Here is a 21306-nt window from a genome sequence, read left to right on the forward strand (position 1 = left end):
GACGTTATCGGAACCAACCCGAAGAAGCAATCACCGGAAAAGAAGCACACAACATAGTAAATAACCAACACATCAACATGGCATGATGCACAAACGAGTATGATGCATGTCCGGTTTAATGAAGCATGGCATGGCAAAGTGCACAAGCAGTTCTACAAATTAAGTGGAGCATCAATATGCAACGAGTTGCATATTGACGAAACACCACAACAAGTTATTTAGTTTGATCTCGTTTATGTACTCAACAATATTAAATGTTGGTTAACATGGCAAGAGGGTGAAGCAAAGTAAAACTACCTATCTAGTCAAGTTTAAATGAGGCCGGAAGCAACGAACAACAATTCCGGTAAATCCCCATAGCATATTTTAGATTAGGTCCTGTTCTGCCCTAAACACAATTTTAGAGTTGTTTTAAATGCAAATAAAGGTCACCATGATAAACTAGGCAAAATTCTACCCCATTTACATATAAAGTTTAATAAAATTGGAGTTACGGTTATTTAGTTATGAAATAAAGCATTTTAGCATGGCATAGGAGCAAATTAATGCAAACAACATTTTTATCATCTCAAACATAGATGAAAGTTGGATATTATTAATCTACACAAAATTCTGAGCAAGTTTCATATATAAAACATTTTAATCCGATGCAGGGTTCGTGAGTTATTAAATGCATGAACATGAGGGTCTAATCTGTAAAACTGGCAATCCCTGGAATAATAGGAAAAATTCAGGCGCTGAAAAAAAAACACATGACGGGCTGAATCTAGGGCAAGCCCAACAGTGGTAGGCGCTGGGAGGCAGCTCACCATGGGCTCGGCCCGGTTCGGTGGTAGAAGGGAGGCCGGCAGGGGGTGCGCTGGAGCTGGGCTTGGCGCTGCGCTGGGCCGAGCTGGATCTGACTGGTCCGGTCAACGCGGTTGCTGAGCACTCATCGTCTCGCGCGAGCTCAAAGCAGAGGCACTGGGGCGTGCTCGTTCCCGAGCCGAACAAGTGGGGCGCCGGCGCGACTTGAAGCAGGAGTTCGGCGGCGAGGAAGAGATGGAGGCGCAGGGGACGGAGGGGCGCGGAGCCAGGCGCGACCACACCCTCCTCGAACAAGAGCTTCTCGATGCAGGGAAGCAGACGTCGGAGCGGCGGAGCTTGCTGCTGGCGACGCGGGATCCGGGCGAAGAGGGCCTTGGCGCGACGCGGGTGACACGGCGGCGCGAACGGGGCGTCTTGGCACTGGTCCACGCGGGCGCTGGAACATGCTATAGATCGACGGGACTTTGGTCTCTGAGCAGCGGGGCGGCGGCCATCCACGGCGTCGGGCAGGGAGGCCCACGGGCGGCGAAGACGGCAAGTGGACAAGGCGCTGCTGCGCTGGCGCGGCGTGCGAGGCTGAGGCCACCGGAAGGAGCAGGTCAGGCGCTGCACGAAGCACCAAGGGGCGGCCATGGCGTGGAGCTCCTGGGTCCTTGTGTTCCCTGCGAGAGAGAGAGGGAGCAAGGAGATGAGAGGGAGAGAGAGAAAAGGGAAGGGAAGGGAGAAGAGACACGGGCGCAGGGTGAGGGGGCCGGCCTGATGCAGCGGGCGGTGGCTCCGGCGAGGTCGAGGAGGTTGGATCGAGAGGAGGGGATCAGGGGATGGCCTGGTGGTTGGTGCGGGGGGGAATGAGAGGGTCCTGAGGTGGAAATGAGTGTGGCGGCGGCGGCTGGGGGGGATCCCTAAAAATTAGGGATTTGTCCAAAATAGTCTAGGAGTGGACTATATATATGGCAAAGAGGGAAGTTTAGATCATCGGATCGAAATCCGACAGATGAGAATAACTAGGTAGGGAGTCCAAATAAGAAAACGGAGATACTTTGTAGACGTTAGGGGATGATCCGAATCCAACGGTGATGACTGCCCGGGTCGGATTCGGGGAAGTTTCGGACACGCTCAAGAGGGGAGGTGGTTGTGCAGAGAGGGTCAAACGGTCAGACAAGAGGGAATCGAAAAACCCGGTTAGACTCGGAACGGCCAACAAAAGCAAGGGGAACACGGCAACTACGAGCGGATGCAAGTTTTGAAAACATGATGATGCAATGCACATGATGACATGATGGAATGCAACACGCAAGCCAATGACAAGACAACAACAACGAATAACTGAACGACACCTGGCACATCAGTCTCGGGGCGTTACAGTGTCATAATGAACAAAACGGTCGAAAGTTGCATGGCAATATATCTCGGAATGGCTATGGAAATGCCATGATAGGTAGGTATGGTGGCTGTTTTGAGGAAGGTATTTGGTTGGTGTATGATACCGGCGAAAAGTGTGCGGTATTAGAGAGGCTAGCAATGGTGGAAGGAAGGAAAGTGCGTATAATCCATGGACTCAACATTAGTCATAAAGAACACATATAATTATTGCAAAAATCTAGAAGTTATCAAAGCAAAGTATTACGCGCATGCTCCTAGGGGGATAGATTGGTAGGAAAAGACCATCGCTCGTCCCCGACTGCCACTCATAAGGAAGACAATCAATAAATAAATCATGCTCCGACTTCATCACATAACGGTTCACCATACGTACATGCTATGGGGATCACAAACTTTAACACAAGCATTTCTAAAATTCACAACTACTCAACTAGCATGACTCTAATATCACCATCCTCATATCTCAAAACAATTATCAACGATCAATTTTTTTTCTTAGTATTCAACACACTCAAAAGAAAGTTTTACAAATCTTGAATACCAAGCATATTATTAAGCAAATTACCATGCTATTAAGACTCTCAAAATAATCTAAGTGAAGCATGAGAGATCAATAGTTTCTATAAAAAATTCCACCACCGTGCTCTAAAAGATATAAGTGAAGCACATAGAGCAAAAGTATAAAACTCAAAAGATATAGGTGAAGCACTAGAGTAAAACTATAGAGCTCAAAAGATATAAGTGAAGCACATAGAGTATTCTATCAAATTCCAAATTATGTATGGCTCTCTCAAAATGTGTGTACAGCAAGGATGATTGTGGTAGAGTAACGAGCAAAGACTCAAATCATAAAAGACGCTCCAAGCAAAACACATATCATGTGGTGAATAAAAATATAGCTCCAAGTAAAGTTACCGATAGAAGTAGACGAAAGAGGGGATGCCTTCCGGGGCATCCCCAAGCTTTGGCTTTTAGGTGTTCTTAGATTATCTTGGGGGTTCCATGATCATCCCCAAGCTTAGGCTCTTGCCACTCCTTGTTCCATAATCCATCAAATCTTTTACCCAAAACTTTAAAACTTCACAACACAAAACTTAAAGTAGAAAATCCCAGTGAGCTCCGTTAGCGAAAGAAAACAAAAGACCACTTCAAGGTACTGTAATGAACTCATTATTTATTTATATTGGTGTTAAACCTACTGTATTCCAACTTCTCTATGGTTTATAAACTATTTTACTAGCCATAGATTCATCAAAATAAGCAAACAACACACGAAAAACAGAATCTGTCAAAAACATAACAGTCTGTAGTAATCTGTAGCTAGCGCAAGATCTGGAACCCCAACAATTCTAAAATAAATTGCTGGACGTGGGGAATTTATATATTAATGATCTTCAAAAATAATTAACTAAATAGCACTCTCCAAATAAAAATGACACCAGTTCTCGTGAGTGCTAAAGTTTCTGTTTTTACAGCAAGTTCAACAAGACTTTCCCCAAGTCTTCCCAACGGTTCTACTTGGCACAAACACTAATTAAACACAACAAACAAAACCAAAACAGAGGCTAAGTAATTTATTTATTACTAAACAGGAGCAAAAGGCAAGGAATAAAAATAAAATTGGGTTGCCTCCCAACAAGCGCTATCGTTTAACGCCCCTAGCTAGGCATAACAAGCAAGAATAGATCTAGGTATTGCCATCTTTGGTAGGCAATCCATAAGTGGCTCTCATGATAGATTCATATGGTAATTTTATTTTTCTTTCTAGGGAAGTGTTCCATGCCCTTTTTTAATGGAAATTGAAATCTAATATTCCCTTCCTTCATATCAATAATTGCACCAACCGTTCTAAGGAAAGGTCTACCGAGAATAATAGGGCAAGATGGATTGCAATCTATATCAAGAACGATAAAATCTACGGGCACATAATTCCTATTTGCAACAATAAGAACATCATTAATTCTTCCCATAGGTTTCTTAATAGTGGAATCCGCAAGATGCAAGTTTAGAGAGCAATCATCAAAATCACGGAAATCTAGCAAATCACACAAAGTTTTGGGAATAGTAGAGACATTAGCACCCAAATCACACAAAGCATAAAACTCATAATCTTTAATTTTAATTTTAATAGTAGGTTCCCACTCATCATAAAGTTTTCTAGGGATAGAAAGTTTCAACTCAAGTTTTTCTTCATAAGATTGCATCAAGGCATCAACGATATGTTCGGTAAAGGCTTTATTTTGACTATAAGCATGAGGAGAATTTAGCACATATTGCAACAACAAAATACAATCAATTAAAGAGCAATTTTCATAATTAAATTCCTCAAAATCCAATATAGTGGGTTTAGCAACATCTAGGGTTTTATTTCTTTTAATCCCACTTTTATCAATTTCATCATCAAGATCTAAATACTCTGAATTTTTAGAACGCCTTCTAGGTACAGGTGGATCATATTCAGTCCCATAATTATCAAGATTAATATTGCAAAACAAAGATTTAATAGGGGACACATCAATAACTTTTAGATCTTCATCTTTATTTTCATAGGAATTGGAAGAACACGCTTTAATAAAGGCATCTTTCATAGCACGCGTCCTAGCGGTTCTTTCCTTGCACTCATCAATGGAAATTCTCATGGCTTTGAGAGACTCATTGATATTATGCTTAGGAGGAATAGATCTAAGCTTTAAATCAACATCAAGAGAAATTCTATCAACATTCCTAGCCAAATCATCAATCTTAAGCATTTTTTCTTCAATCATAGCATTAAAATTCTTTTGCGAAGAAATAAATTCTTTAATATTAGATTCAAAATTAGAGGGCATCTTATTATAATTTCCATAAGAATTGTTGTAGGAATTACCATAATTATTAGAGGGATTACTAGGATAAGGCCTAGAGTTGAAATTTCCTCTACGCGTTGTTACCAGAATTATTCCTACCAACAGAATTCACATCCATAGATTCATTATTATTCTCAATCAAAGTAGACAAAGGCATGTCATTAGGATCAGATGAAACACTCTTAGTAGCAAATAATTTCATAAGTTCATCCTTCTTTCCACTCAAAACATTAATTTCTTCTATCGCATGCACTTTTTTATTAGTGGATCTTTCAGTGTGCCATTGAGAATAATTAACCATAATATTATCTAGGAGTTTAGTAGCATCTCCTAAAGTGATTTCCATAAAAGTGCCTCCCGCGGCCGAATCTAAAAGATTTCTAGAAGCAAAATTCAATCCGGCATAAAATTTTTGTATAATCATCCACAAATTCAAACCATGAGTAGGGCAATTACGTATCATTAATTTCATTCTCTCCCAAGCTTGTGCAACATGTTCATGATCAAGCTGCTTAAAATTCATAATATCGTTTCTAAGAGATATGATCTTAGCAGGAGGAAAATACTTAGAGATAAAAGCATCTTTGCACTTGTTCCATGAATCAATACTATTTTTAGGCAAAGATGAAAACCAAGCTTTAGCACAATCTCTAAGAGAAAAAGGAAATAGCTTCAATTTAACAATATCATTATCGACATCTTTCTTCTTTTGCATGTCACACAAATCAACGAAGCTATTAAGATGGGTAGCGGCTTCTTCACTAGGAAGGCCGGAAAACGGATCTTTCATGACAAGATTCAGCAAAGCAGCATCAATTTCACAAGATTCAGCATCGGTAAGAGGATCAATCAGAGTGCTAAGGAAATCATTATTGTTGGTATTGGTGAAGTCACACAATGTGGTATTATCTTGAGCCATCACGGCAAACAAGCAATCCAACACACGAGCAAACAAAAGGCAAACAGGCAGAAAGAGGCAAATAGAGAAAGAGAGGGAGGATAGAGAGAGAGGGTGAATAAAATGGCAAGGTTGAAGTGGGAGAGAGCAAAACGAGAGGCAAATGGCAAATAATGTAATGCGGGAGATAGGGATTGTGATGGGTACTTGGTATGTTGACTTTTGCGCAGACTCCCCGGCAACAGCGCCAGAAATTCTTCTTGCTACCTCTTGAGCACTGCGTTGGATTTCCCCGAAGAGGAGAGGATGATGCAGCAAAGTAGCATAAGTATTTCCCTCAGTTTTTGAGAACCAAGGTATCAATCCGGTAGGAGGCTACGCGCAAGTCCCTCGTACCTACACAAAAACAATAGCTCAACGCAACCTACACGCTTAGGGGTTGTCAATCCCTTCAAGGTCACTTACGAAAGTGAGATCTGATAGAGATGATAAATAATATTTTTGGTATTTTTGGTATAGAGATGCAAAGTAAAAAGTAAAAGGGCAAAGTAAAAAAGCAAACCAATAATAAAGTGATTGAGATTGATATGATGAGAAAGAGACCCGGGGGCCATAGGTTTCACTAGTGGCTTCTCTCAAGAGCATAAGTATTCTACGGTGGGTGAACAAATTACTGTTGAGCAATTGACAGAATTGAGCATAGTTATGAGAATATCTAGGTATGATCATGTATATAGGCATCACGTCCGAGACAAGTAGACCGACTCCTGCCTGCATCTACTACTATTACTCCACTCATCGACCGCTATCCAGCATGCATCTAGAGTATTAAGTTAAAAACAGAGTAACACCTTAAGCAAGATGACATGATGTAGAGGGATAGTTTCATGCAATATGATAAAAAAAACCCATGTTGTTATCCTCGATGGCAACAATACAATACGTGCCTTGCTGCCCCTTTTGTCACTGGGAAAGGACACCGCAAGATCGAACCCAAAGCTAAGCACTTCTCCCATGGCAAGAAAAACCAATCTAGTAGGCCAAACCAAACTTATAATTCGAAGAGACTTGCAAAGATAACCAATCATACATAAAAGAATTCAGAGAAGATTCAAATATTATTCATAGATAGACTGGATCATAAACCCACAATTCATCGGTCTCAACAAACACACCGCAAAAAGAACATTACATCGAATAGATCTCCACAAGAGAGGGGGAGAACATTGTATTGAGATCCAAAAAGAGAGAAGAAGCCATCTAGCTACTAACTATGGACCTGTAGGTCTGAAGTAAACTACTCACACTTCATCGAAGGGGCTTGGATGATGATGTAGAAGCCCTCCGTGATCAATGCCCCCTCCGGCGGAGCTCCAAAACAGGCCCCAAGATGGGATCTCGTGGATACAGAAAGTTGCGGCGGTGGAATTAGGTTTTTGGCTCCGTATCTGATCTTTGGGGGTACGTAGGTATATATAGGAGAAAGGAGTACGTCGGTGGAGCTTTGAGGGGCCCACGAGGCAGGGGGCGCGCCCTCCACCCTCGTGACCGCCTCGTGGCTTTCTTGACGGAGGGTCCAAGTCTCCTGGGTCTTATCTGATGAGGAAATGGCGTTCCCGAAGGTTTCATTCCGTTTGGACTCCGTTTGATATTCTGTTTCTCCGAAACACTAAAATAGGAAGAAAAAAAACAGCAATTCTGGGCTGGGCCTCCGGTTAATAGGTTAGTCCCAAAAATAATATAAATGTGGAAAATAAAGCCCAATATAGTCCAAAACAGTAGGTAATGTAGCATGGAGCAATCAAAAATTATAGACACATTGGAGACGTATCACATCTCTTCGCCGAACTAGTGCACCTATACAATTTACCATTGTATTGGGTGTGTTGGGGACACAAGAGACTCTTTGTTATTTGGTTGCAGGGTTGTTTGAGAGAGACCATATTCATCCTACGCCTCCCATTGATTGATAAATCTTAGGTCATCCAGTTGAGGGAAATTTGCTACTGCCCTACAAACCTCTGCACTTGGAGGCCCAACAACATCTACAAGAAGAAGGTTGTGTAGTAGACATCAGAACTCCCGATCTAGGTTTCTTTCTGGAAGTTTCAGTATATATAAGAGGTTTTAGCATCGAGAACAAGTCAGGGGGTCTCCAGGCTGTCCACATGGTAGGGAGGCGCGCCTAGGGGGGTGGGCGTGCCCCCACCCTCGTGGGAAGCCCGGGACTCTTCTGGCCCAACTCGTTTACCACATGTCCTTCTTCTGGTCCAAAAATAAGTTCCATGAAGTTTCAGGTCAATTGGACTCCGTTTGGTTTTCCTTTTCTGCGAAACTCAAAAACAAGGAAAAAACAGAAACTGGCACTGGGCTCTAGGTTAATAGGTTAGTCCCAAAAATCATATAAAATAGCATATAAATGCATATAAAACATCCAAAGTTGATAATATAATAGCATGGAACAATCAAAAATTATAGATACGTTGGAGACGTATCAGAAAGAAATGAGAAAGGGGGGGCGAATCCTACTTGGAGTGGAGTCCTAGTAGGACTCCCCCCATGGCGCGCCTCTTGGTGGCCGGCCTCCTCCTCCCTCCTTTATATACGGGGGCAGGGGCACCCCATAACACATCAATTATTCTTTTAGTCGTGTGTGGTGCCCCCATCCACAGTTTACTCCTCCGGTCATAGCGTCGCAGTGCTTAGGCGAAGCCCTGTGCGGATCACATCACCATCACCGTGACAACGTCGTCGTGCTGATGAAACTCTCCCTCGACCCACTGCTGGATCAAGAGTTCGAGGGACGTCATTGAGCTGAACGTGTGCTGAACTCGGAGGTGTCGTGTGTTTGGTACTTGATCGGTTGGATCGCGAAGATGTTCGACTACATCAACCGTGTTAACCTAACGCTTCCGCTTTCGGTCTACGAGGGTACGTAGACACACTCTCCCCCTCTCGTTGCTATGCATCTCCTAGATAGATCTTGCGTGAGCATAGGAAAATTTTGAAATTGCATGTTACGTTCCCCAACAGTGGCATCCGAGCCAGGTCTATGCGTAGATGATATGCACGAGTAGAACACAAAGAGTTGTGGGCGATAATAGTCATTCTGCTTACCACCAATGTCTTATTTTTATTCGGCGGTATTGTTGGATGAAGCGGCCCGGACCAACCTTACATGACCACGCTCATGAGACCGGTTCCACCAACAGACATGCAACTTGTTTTGCATAAAGGTGGCTGGAGGGTGTCTGTTTCTCCAACTTTAGTTGAATGGAATTTGACTATGGTCGATCCTTGTTGAAGGTTAAAACAGCACTCTTGACGAAAAATCGTTGTGGTTTTGATGCGTAGGTAAGAACGGTTCTGGCTAGAAGCCTATAGCAGCCACGTAAAACTTGCAACAACAAAGTAGAGGATGTTTAACTTGTTTTTGCAGGGCATGTTGTGATGTGATATGGTCAAGACGTGATGGGATATAAATTGTTGTATGAGATGATCATGTTTTGTAAAACTTATCGGCAACTAGCAGGAGCCTTATGGTTGTCACTTTATTGTATGAAATGCAATCGCCATGTAATTGATTTACTTTATCACTAAGCGGTAGCGATAGTCGTAGAAGCAATAGTTGGCAAGAGGACAACGACACTACGATGAAGATCAAGGTGTCAAGCCGGTGATGGTGGAGATCACGACGGTGCTATAGAGGTGGAGATCAAAGGCACAAGATGATGATGGCCATATGATGTCACATATTTTGATTGCACGTGATGTTTATCTTTTATGCATCTTATTTTGCTTAGTACGGCGGTAGCATTATAAGATGATCCCTCACTAAATTTCGAGGTATAAGTGTTCTCCCTGAGTATGCACCGTTGCGACAGTTTGTCGTGCCGAGACACCACGTGATGATTGGGTGTGATAAGCTCTACGTTCACATACAACAGGTGCAAGCCAGTTTTGCACATGCAGAATGCTCAGGTTAAACTTGATGAGCCTAGCATATGTAGATATCCTCGGAACACTGAGACCGAAAGGTCGAACATGAATCATATAATAGATATGATCAACATAGAGATGTTCACCATTCAAAACTACTCCATCTCACGTGATGATCGGACATGGTTTAGTTGATATGGATCATATGATCATTTAGATGACTAGAGGGATGTCTAAGTAATATGACTAATTGAACTTAAATTTATCATGAACTTAGTCCTGATAGTTTTTGCATATCTATGTTGTTGTAGATCAATGGCCCGTGCTACTGTTTCCTTGAATTTTAATGCGTTCCTAGAGAAAGCTAAGTTGAAAGATGATGGTAGCAACTACACAGACTCGGTCCGTAACTTGAGGATTATCTTGATTGCTGCACAGAAGAATTACGTCATGGAAGCATCGTTAGGTGCAAGGCCCGCTGTAGGAGCAACTCCAGACGTTATGAACGTCTGGCAGACTAAAGCTGATGACTACTCGATAGTTCAGTGTGCCATGCTTTACGGCTTAGAATCGGGACTTCAAAGACGTTTTGAACATCATGGAGCATATGAGGTGTTCCAAGAGTTGAAGTTAATATTTCAAGCAAATGCCCGAGTTGAGAGACATGAAGTCTCGAACAAGTTCTATAGATGCAAGATAGAGGAGAATAATTCTGTCAGTGAACACATACTCAGAATGTTTGGGTACCATAACCACTTGTCTCAGCCGGGACCGGGCAAGGTTGTCAGAATCGCGATTCTGGTATACGATTCTACGATTTTACGATCCAAACTAACCCCTCTGATTCTACGATCTTAGTTCATAGAATCTACGTTTTTACGATCCCGATAGTGAAGATTCTACGATTTGCGATCCTACCATCAGAGCTCCGATCCGATTCAAAATCACGATTCTGACAACCTTTGCCGGGAGTTAATCTTCCTAATGATAGTGTCATTGACAGAGTTCTTCAATCACTGCCACCAAGCTATAAAGGCTTCATGATGAACTATAATATAAAGGGGATGGAAAAGAAAATTCCCAAGCTCTTCGCGATGCTTAAAGCTGCGGAGGTAGAAATCAAGAAGGAGCATCAAGTTTTGATGGTTAATAAGACCACTATTTTAAAAAAAGGCACATGAAAAAGGGGAACTGCAAAAAAAGAATAGCAAGCAAGTTGCTGCTCAAGGGAAGAAGCCCAAGTCTGGACCTAAGCCTGAAACTGAGTGCTTCTACTACAAAGGGACTGGTCACTGGAAGCGGAACTGCCCCAAGTATCTGGCAGATAAGAAGGATGGCAAAGTGAAAGGTATATTTGATATACATGATAGTGATGTGTACCTTACTAAATGCTCATAGTAGCGCCTAGGTATTCAATACTGGTTTTGTTGCTCATATTTGCAACTCGAAATAGGGGCTACAGATTAAACGAAGATTGGCTAAGGACGAGGTGATGATGTGCGTCGGAAATGGTTCCAAGGTCGATGTGATCGCCATCGGCACGCTACCTCTACATCTACCTTCGGGATTAGTTTTAGACCTGAATAATTGTTATTTGGTGCCTGATGTCGCTTGAAGCTACATCGGTATTTCCCCAAAGAGGAAGGGATGATGCAGCACAGTGGCGGTAGGTATTTCCCTCAGATATGGAACCAAGGTTATCGAACCAGTAGGAGAACCAAGCAACACAACGTAAACAGCCCCTGCACACAGATAACAAATACTCGCAACCCGACGTGTTAAAGGGGTTGTCAATCCCTTTCGGGTAATGATGCCAGAAATTGGTGCATGACGGTAAAAAGGTTGTAATATTATGGATAAATAGATCGCAAATAAAATAAAGTGCAGCAAAGTATTTTTGGATTAATAGATCTAAAAATAAATACAAATAAAAATAGATCGCAAAGGCAAATAATATGAGAAAGATACCCGGGGGCCGTAGATTTCACTAGTGGCTTCTCTCAAGAAAAATAGCAATGCGGTGGGTGAACAAATTAATGTTGGGAAATTGATAGAACTTCAAATACTCATGACAATATCCAGGCAATGATCATTACATAGGCATCATGTCTAAGATTAGTAGACCGACTCCTACCTGTTGGGGAACATAGTATTTCAAAAAAAAATACCTACGATCACTCAAGATCTATCTAGGAGATGCATAGCAATGAGAGGGGAGAGTGTGTCTACGTACCCTCGTAGACCGAAATAGGAAGCGTTTAGTAACGCGGTTGATGTAGTCGAACGTCTTCACGATCCAAGTACCGAACATGCGGCACCTCCGCGATCAGCACATGTTTAGCTCGATGACGTCCCTCGAACTCTTGATCCAGTTGAGGCCAAGGGAGAGTTCCGTCAGCACGACGGCGTGGTGACCGTGATGATGAAGTTACCGATGCAGGGCTTCGCCTAAGCACTACAACGATATGACCGAGGTGTGTAACTATGGAGGGGGCACCGCACATGGCTAAAAGATCAACTTGTGTATTCTAGGGTGCCCCCTGCCCCTGTATATAAAGGAGGGAGGGGGAGGCCGGCCGGCCCTAGGTGCGCGCCCAAGGAGAGGGAGTCCTACTAGAATTACCAATCCTAGTAGGATTCCTCCACAAGGAAGAGAGGGGGAAGGATGGAGAGGGAGATGGAGTAGGAAAGGGGGCGCTGCCCCCTTCCCTTGTGCAAGGGGGGCGGCCTGACCTAGCTGCCCTCCTCTCTCTCCAACAAGGCCCATGGTGGCCCATTAGTTCCCCCGGGGTTTCCGGTAACCCCTCCGGCACTCCGTTTTTACCCGAAACTATCCGGAACACTTTCGATGTCCGAATAACACGGTCCAATATATCAATCTTTATGTCTTGACCATTTTGAGACTCCTCGTCATGTCCGTGATCTCATCCGAGACTCCCAACAACCTTTGGTCATCAAAACACACAAACTCATAATACAAATCGTCATCGAACGTTAAGCGTGCGGACCCTATGGGTTCGAGAACTATGTAGACATTACCGAGACACATCTCTGGTAAATAACCAATAGCGGAACCTGGATGCTCATATTGCCTCCTACATATTCTATGAAGATCTTTATCGGTCAAACCGCACAACAACATACGTTGTTCCCTTTGTCCTCGGTATGTTACTTGCCCGAGATTCGATCGTCGGTATCATCATACCTAGTTCAATCTCATCACCGGCAAGTCTCTTTACTTGTTTCGTAATGTATCATCCCGTGACTAACTCATTAGTCACATTGCTTGCAAGTGTCATAGTGATGTGCATTACCGAGAGGGCCCAGAGATACCTCTCTGATACACGGAGTGACAAATCCTAATCTTGATCTATGCCAACACAAAAAAACACCATCAGAGACACCTGTAGAGCATCTTTATAATCACCCAGTTACGTTGTGACGTTTGATAGCACACAAGGTGTTCATCCGGTATTCGGGAGTTGCATAATCTCATAGTCCGAGGAACATGTATAAGTCATGAAGAAAGCAATAGCAGAAAAACTAAACGATCATTATGCTAAGCTAACAGATGGGTCTTGTCCATCACATCATTCTCAAATGATGTGATCCCGTTCATCAAATGACAACACATGTCTATGGCTAGGAAACTTAATCATCTTTGATTAACGAGCTAGTCAAGTAGAGGCATACTAGGGACACTCTGTTTGTCTATGTATTCACACATGTACTAAGTTTCTGGTTAATACAATTCTAGCATGAATAATAAACATTTATCATAATATAAGGAAATATAAATAACAACTTTATTATTGCCTCTAGGGCATACTTCCTTCACTGCCTGCATCTACTACTATTCCTCCACACATCGACCGCTATCCAGCATGCATCTAGTGTATTAAGTTCATTGAGAAACGGAGTAATGCAATAAGAACGATGACATGATGCAGACAAGATCTATCTATGTAGATATAGACCCCATCGTTTTATCCTTAGTAGCAACGATACATATGTGTCGGTTCCCTTTTTGTCACTGGGATCAAGCACCGTAAGATCGAACCCACTACAAAGCACCTCTTCCCATTGCAAGATAAATAGATCAAGTTGGCCAAACAAAACCCAAATATCGGAGAATAAATACGAGGCTGTAAGAGATCATGCATAAAAGAGATCAAAGAAACTCAAATACTTTCATGGATATAAAAAGATAGATCTGACCATAAACTTAAAGTTCATCGATCCCAACAAACACATCGCAAAAAGAGTTACATCATATGGATCTCCAAGAGACCATTGTATTGAGAATCGAGAGAGAGAGAGAGGAAGCCATCTAGCTACTAACTACGGACCCGGGGGTCTACAAAGAACTACTCACGCATCAGTGGGGAGGCACCAATGGAGGTGGTGAACCCCATCCGAGATGGTGTCTAGATTGGATCTGGTGGTTCTGGACTCTGTGGCGGCTGGATCAATATTTTGTCGACTCCCCTAGGGTTTCTGGAATATTGGGGTATTTATAGAGCAAAGAGGCGGCCCGGGGGCACCCGAGGTGGGCACAACCCACCAGGGCGCGCCTCGGCCTCCTAGCGCGCCCTGGTGGGTTGTGCCCCCCTTGAGGCACCCCCACTTACTTGGCCCAAACACTAATTAAAACACAAAAACACATCTAACTAGAGGCTAGATGAATTATTTATTCATGAACAGAAAGGAAATATATTGGGTTCCCAACAAGCGCTTTTTTAAAGCCTTTTAGCTAGGCATTGATAATTTTAATGATGCTCACATGAAAGATAGCAATTTAAACACGAAGAGAGCATCATGTAGCATGTGGAAAACACATCTAAGTCTAACATGCTTCCTATGCATAGGCATTTTATAAGCAAACAAATTACCAAGACAAGCAAAAACTAGTATATGTAAGGAAGAAAAAGAAACAATAGAAATCTCAACATAACGAGAGGTAATTTAGTGACATGAAAATTTATACAACCATATTTTCTCTCTCATAATAATTACATGTAGGATCATAATCAAATTCAAGAATATAGCTATCATATAAAAATTTCTCTTCACGATCCACATGCAGGCAAAGTTGACACTCTTCCAAAATAGTGGGATTATCATCAAATAAAGTCATGACCTTTCCGAACCCACTTTTATCAAAAATTTCATAAGATTGAACATTATCCAAATATGTGGGATCTAGAGTTGACACTCTTCCAAACCCACTTTCAGTATTATTGCAAACATTATTATCAATCTCACTTTCATCATGGGACTTAAATAAATTTTCAATATTATAAGAAGAATCACCCCAATCATGATCATTGCAACAAGTAGTGGACATAGCAAAACTAGCATCCCCATGCTTAGGGTTTTGCATATCATTAGCACAATTTACATTAATAGAATTTATAATAATATCATTGCAATCATGCTTTTCATTCAAGGAGCTATCGTGAATCACTTCATAAATTTCTTCTTTCAACACTTCATCACAATTTTCAGATTCACGAATTTCAAGCAAAACCTCATAAAGATAATCTAGGGCACTCAACTCACTAGCAATTGGTTCATCATAATTGGATCTTTTAAAAAGATTAGCAAGTGGATGAGGATCCATAAAATCCTTGCTTCTTATTTTCAATAAACACACAATTGTACCAAGCAAACGAGCAAACAAACCAAGTAAGACATAAGGGCAAACGGAAAGAAGGAAAATAAAAAGGCAAATCTTTTTGTAAATCGTTTTAGAAGTGGGGGATAGGAAAACGAGAGGCGGATGGCGAATAATGTAATGCAAGAGATGATAGTTTATGATGGGTACTTGGTAGGCTTGACGTAGATCTCCCCGGTAACGGCGCCAGAAATTGGCAAGTTAACGGGAGACTAGTCTTGACTTGGTGTGAATCTCCCTAGCAACGGCGTCAGAAATTCTTCCTGCTACTTCTTGAGCTTGCGTTGGTTTTTCCCTTGAAGAGGAAAATGTGATGCAGCACAGTAGAGATAAGTATTTCCCTCAGTTAAGAACCAAGGTGTCAATCCAGTAGGAGAAACGCGCAATTCCCCAATAGATGCACCTGCACAAACAATCAAACACTTGCACCCAACGCGATAAAGGGGTTGTCAATCCCTTCACAGTCACTTGCAAAGGTGAGATCTGATAAAGATAAATAAAACTAAACAAAAGATAAAATATTTTTGGGTTTTTTGGTTTATATATCTGAAAATAAAAGATTGCAAGAATAGTAAATCGGAAACTAATATGATGGAAAATAGACCCGGGGGCCATAGGTTTCACTAGAGGCTTCTCTCATGAAGGCAAATAATATGGTGGATGAACAAATTACTATCGAGCAAATGATAGAAAAGCGTAAAGTTATGACGATATCCAAGGCAATGATTATGCAATATAGGCATCATGTTCGTGTCAAGTAGACCGACTCATGCCTGCATCTACTACTATTACTCCACACATCGACCGACTCCTGCCTACATCTAGAGTATTAAGTTCAAGAGAGCAGAGTAACGCTTTAAGTAAGATGACATGATGTAGAGGGATAAACTCAAGCAATATGGTGAAACCCCCATCTTTTTATCCTCGGTGGCAACAATTCAATACGTGTCTCGCTACCCCTACTTTGTCACTGGATGAAATCATGCAAGATCGAACCCAAAGCTAAGCACCTCTCCCATTACAAGAAAAACCAATCTAGTTGGCCAAACCAAACCGATAACTCGAAGAGAAATGCAAAGATATCAAATCATGCATATAAGAATTCAGAGAAGATTCAAATAATATTCATTAATAAGCTGATCATAAATCCCTAATTCACCGGATCTCGATAAACACACCGCAAAAGAAGATTACCTCGGATAGATCTCCAAGAACATTGAGGAGAACATGGTATTGAAAATCAAAGAGAGAGAATAAGTCATCTAGCTACTAGCTATGTACCCGTAGGTCTGTGGTAAACTACTCACGCTTCATCGGAAGGGCAATAGAGTTGATGTAGATGCCCTCCGTGGTGGAATCCCCCTCCGGTAGGATGCCGGAAAAGGCCCCAAGATGGGATCTCATGGGAACAGAAGGTTGCGGCGGTGGAAACGTGTTTTCGTGGATGCTTCTGAGGGTTTTGGAATATATGTAAATATATAGGACGAAAATCTAGGTCAGGGAGTCACCGAGGGGCCCACAAGGTAGGGGGGCCCTAGGGCGTGCCCTCCATCCTTGCCGCCACCTCGTGGCTCTTCTGACTTGCACTTCAAGTCCCCTGGGTGTCTTTTGGTCTAAGAATAATCGTCATGAAGTTTTATTCCGTTCGGACTCTATTTAGTATTCTTTTTCTGCGAAGCTCAAAAACAAGGAAAAAAATAGAAACTGGAACTAGGCTCTAGGTTAATAAGTTAGTCCCAAAAACAATATAAAATAGCATATAAATACATATAAACATGCAAAGCAGATAATATAATAGCATGGAACGATAAAAAATTATAGATACGTTGGAGACGTATCAGCAAGCAGCCCTGGAAGGCGGGTACTTTACCATCCTTTATAGGGGTAAATATGATGAATTTGATCTATCCATGAAAAACTTGTTGAACATCCGATTATCTCGTTAATTTGAAGTATTGTTGCACTAGAGATATTTGCATGCCGAACTTTGCTGAATCCCGTCGTGTTTGATGGAAATAGTCCAGTTTGTTGAATTTCGGTTGGTTTGAAATGTATACGAGCACGGTTGGAGGCCACTTTTCGCGTCAGTCTCTGTGGATTGGTCTCCACCGGTCCGTGGACGAATACGGTGTCCGGTTTAGGAATGGGCATTGAAAATGCCGTAACTATTGTACGGGTGGACTATCAGGTTGGCTTCAAGTAACATACTAACATGTCAACTTCATATAACCAGCTTTTGGCTATACTATTAACCGACGTTCCGTGCGTATAGCACATTCGTATACATCATAACAGACATACTCCATCATCAATCATCAAGCTAACGTGATCTACTTTCAGAGCATCTCTGAAGCTGTTAGCGAGTGAGTGAAGCTACCGCGTCGTCAAGCTACGACCGTAAAATGAACAAGCTGCTACCGCGTCGTCGTACTACGTACGTCCTCCACTACTTAATTGCTCCATGCACTGATCATCTTGTACGTACGTAAAATGAACCAGCTGAGCGAGCCATGGTCGCCAGCCTGACCTCCATCATGCGCGCGTCAAGGAGCCATGCATGCAGATGCAGGCCGTCTTCTCGATCGTAATCATGCATAGTTTATCGTACGTCAAAGAAGACTTTTCCTTCCTAGATTAACCGTACGTACGTAGGTACAGTCATAGTTTTGATTATACAGTTCCATGCATCCGTACTAACTGACATGTACAACGACTGTATTTATTGTGCCCGTCGACAGCTTGGTCTAGATCTGGATCACCAGGCCCCGGCCACAGTTGCATTGGTCACTGGTCTCCACTACGGATAGAAGCTGCGCATATGCATGTATCATTCATGTACGTGGTATCCGTCAAAGGAAAATCATATGTGCATGCGATGTGAGTAATATCCAGTGGTAATATCTGTATGTATGTAAATGTATGTAACATCTGTCATCTGCAGCACTCTGAATTATTACACGCCAGTAGTAACTCTCGCTCCTGCCGTCCTGCAGCACGCCCTTACGAGGTCCATGCAAGCACGTGCGGCTGCGTGCATGTCGATCGAAGGCAGGGGAGTAAATCGGGGACCCGGAGACGAACCCTCTCATGAAGCCATCATTCATTTCACTGCCCTCTGGTCCATCGATCTCGGAGCACAGGCGTACGTAGGGCCAAAACTTTTACTATACCAGCCTTTCGATCTCCTTGCCCAAAAACAAGAATGAAAAACCAAGTTCAGCCCTTCCTCTCGGACCCTGCAACAAGAAGGAAAATGTTGAGAAAAGAAAACGAAGTGGCAGATGTTGCTGCTAGATTCCAAGCCCTGTCTTTGTGTCCAGAAATTGCTGAAAAATTGAGATGTTGGAGTATCATAGAGAACAACAAGATGAGGACAATCGCGGAGGAAGGGCCAAGGAGGGGGTCACTGCTTGTAGTTGTAGGTACGGGGTCACAGTTTGTCCCCGACAACAACTAGAAATTACGAGCTTGAAAGGGGACTTAAAGTTTTAAGTCCTTGATGCAGATCCATGAGGTACGGCACAGCCAGCTTACTGCTCACACGTCACGGGCTTATCTGCTTGAGGCGATTAAACCGCGCTTATGCAAGTTTAGTCGCGATCACACACGAAAAACAACCTACTCCACAGGGCGCCAACAGGAGATCTCCAAAAATGAGACAGGGATTTCTTGGTTTCTTGTAGGATATCTCCTCTTTTCTTCTTCAAAAGAAACGTGTGTGCGATCGATACTTGTATGTCTCGTTGTAATGCACACAATAAAAAAAGGAGGTAGAAAATAAAAGAAACCATGATAAAAACATTACAAGACATGAAATTAACACTTACGACTAAGTCGATTTCTTCCACAACAGCGTCTTCAATAAGGGTCAAATGTCCTTGCACCAGCATCGTCACGTCCGGCCGGAGACATCTTGGACACTTATTTTCATGTTGGTTGTATGTCTCCTTGTGTAACCGAAACTAATTAGTTTGCCAACGCAGGATTAGGACGTTGATTAAGTGATGTTTGCTGCAGTACCCAGCATACACCTGCTGGATTAGATGCCACATTACATCATTCTGACAACTAAAAAGGTGAGGGGAATGTGATGGCAGTTTGGCCCGCTCTTGTAGTCAATGTCATACCACTATCAGGCTGTCAGTGCCTAGTTCCAAGTAATTATAACCAAATTAACTGACTGAATTAACTCTTGGTCATCTTTTTTTTCGGTTTCTATGTTTTGATTGAGTTTGCTACTCCCTTTGTCACGATCTTATATTGTGGCACGGAGGGAATATATGTTAACATCAGTGAAACAACTTTACATAACCTTAGGATGTATGACCATTAGATAAGAGCATTGGAGAGTCACAATTCATCATTTTTAATATTCTAATGAATGAAGGCAATAATTTATTTGTGCATCCGGAGGCTCAGTAGAGGGTGAACATTTCGATTGAAAAATCTACGTAAATTTGTTTTCATTGACAAGTGATATAAAACTTGGTGACAGACGAGACATAGGTCATGTAAATCTTTCCCTAATAATAAAGCACGGATTGACTTTGTCGGGTTCAACGTCACAATACGCTTTCTTCTCATGTCATAATACGCTTTTATGATTTGTACAAACAAAATCGTAATATAAACGAGGTGGTACTAATTTGGAGATGCATGTGCTTTATTATTAAGGAAAGATCTGAGATGGTACTAAAATTTTGTCCATCCACATGATCCGTATCTCGCTAAAGAGCTGCAACTAAACTTCCCGCCTGGGCCATATCGTCTCATTGGGCCTCTACACGCACGACACTCACGTATTCTACCTCACTCGGGTTTAATAATACCACCTCGATTGGTTGCACGGAATCATATCAATTTATATACGTATGAAAACTGTTTGTAATATCAACAACTAGCATCCCGAGTCAACAAACATAGAACGAGAACGACAAAGGGCGGTGGCTGGTCGCCGGTGGGATGACAGGGGGCACGCATGTGCTCCATGCGTCGGGAAGAGGCAGAGCGAGGCAGGGCGGCCCCGAGATGGCCAAAGGAGGGAGGCGGGTCTGGTGCAAACGACAAAGGGCGGTGACTGGTCGTCGGCGGGATGTCTGAGGAGTGGAGGTTGGGTAGGTTTAGATGGCGATGGACATGGCCTGTGGCCGGAGGCAGAGATGGCCGGAGGAGGTAGGAGAACAGCAAAGGACGGCCATGGCGCTGGTCGCTGGCGGGATGAAACATAGGAGTGGGGATCAGGGGTAGGTGCAGAGAGGGCCCTAGCGGCGGAGATGGTCGGAGGAGGGAGGTGGGTCGAATAGCAAAGATCGGGAGGACGGGTTCGAGGGAGTGGGGATCGGGGGTAAGATAAGTGTCGGCTGGGCCTTAGTGGGCTGATCTCTTTCCCATTTTCTTCTCTCTTTTGCCATTTACAGAATACAAAAATTAGGAAAAGAGACAATGATGGAGGCGCATGTACAAATATGAAACTTTTCATGTGGTGTCCATGATTTATACTTAGTCCCGCAGAGGAAGTTTCACACAAATTGGGTAAGTTAAATTCAAACCCATTTGCATTTATTTCAAATGGGTTTGAATTATATCTAGGCTTTAGGAGTGTTTTTGGTGTAGCTTAAGAAAGTGATAAAATATTTTGGACAAAGTTTTGGTGGCAGACTTGAAGTAGAAAAGGCAAGGGATTTCGGAGAAGGCTGGAATGGAAATTGGAAAAGCAATTAAATAAAATACATTATATGGAATGTTCGTAGATTTAA

The sequence above is a fragment of the Triticum dicoccoides genome, chromosome 1A (assembly GCF_002162155.2).
Source record: "Triticum dicoccoides isolate Atlit2015 ecotype Zavitan chromosome 1A, WEW_v2.0, whole genome shotgun sequence".
Lineage (NCBI taxonomy): Eukaryota > Viridiplantae > Streptophyta > Magnoliopsida > Poales > Poaceae > Triticum > Triticum dicoccoides.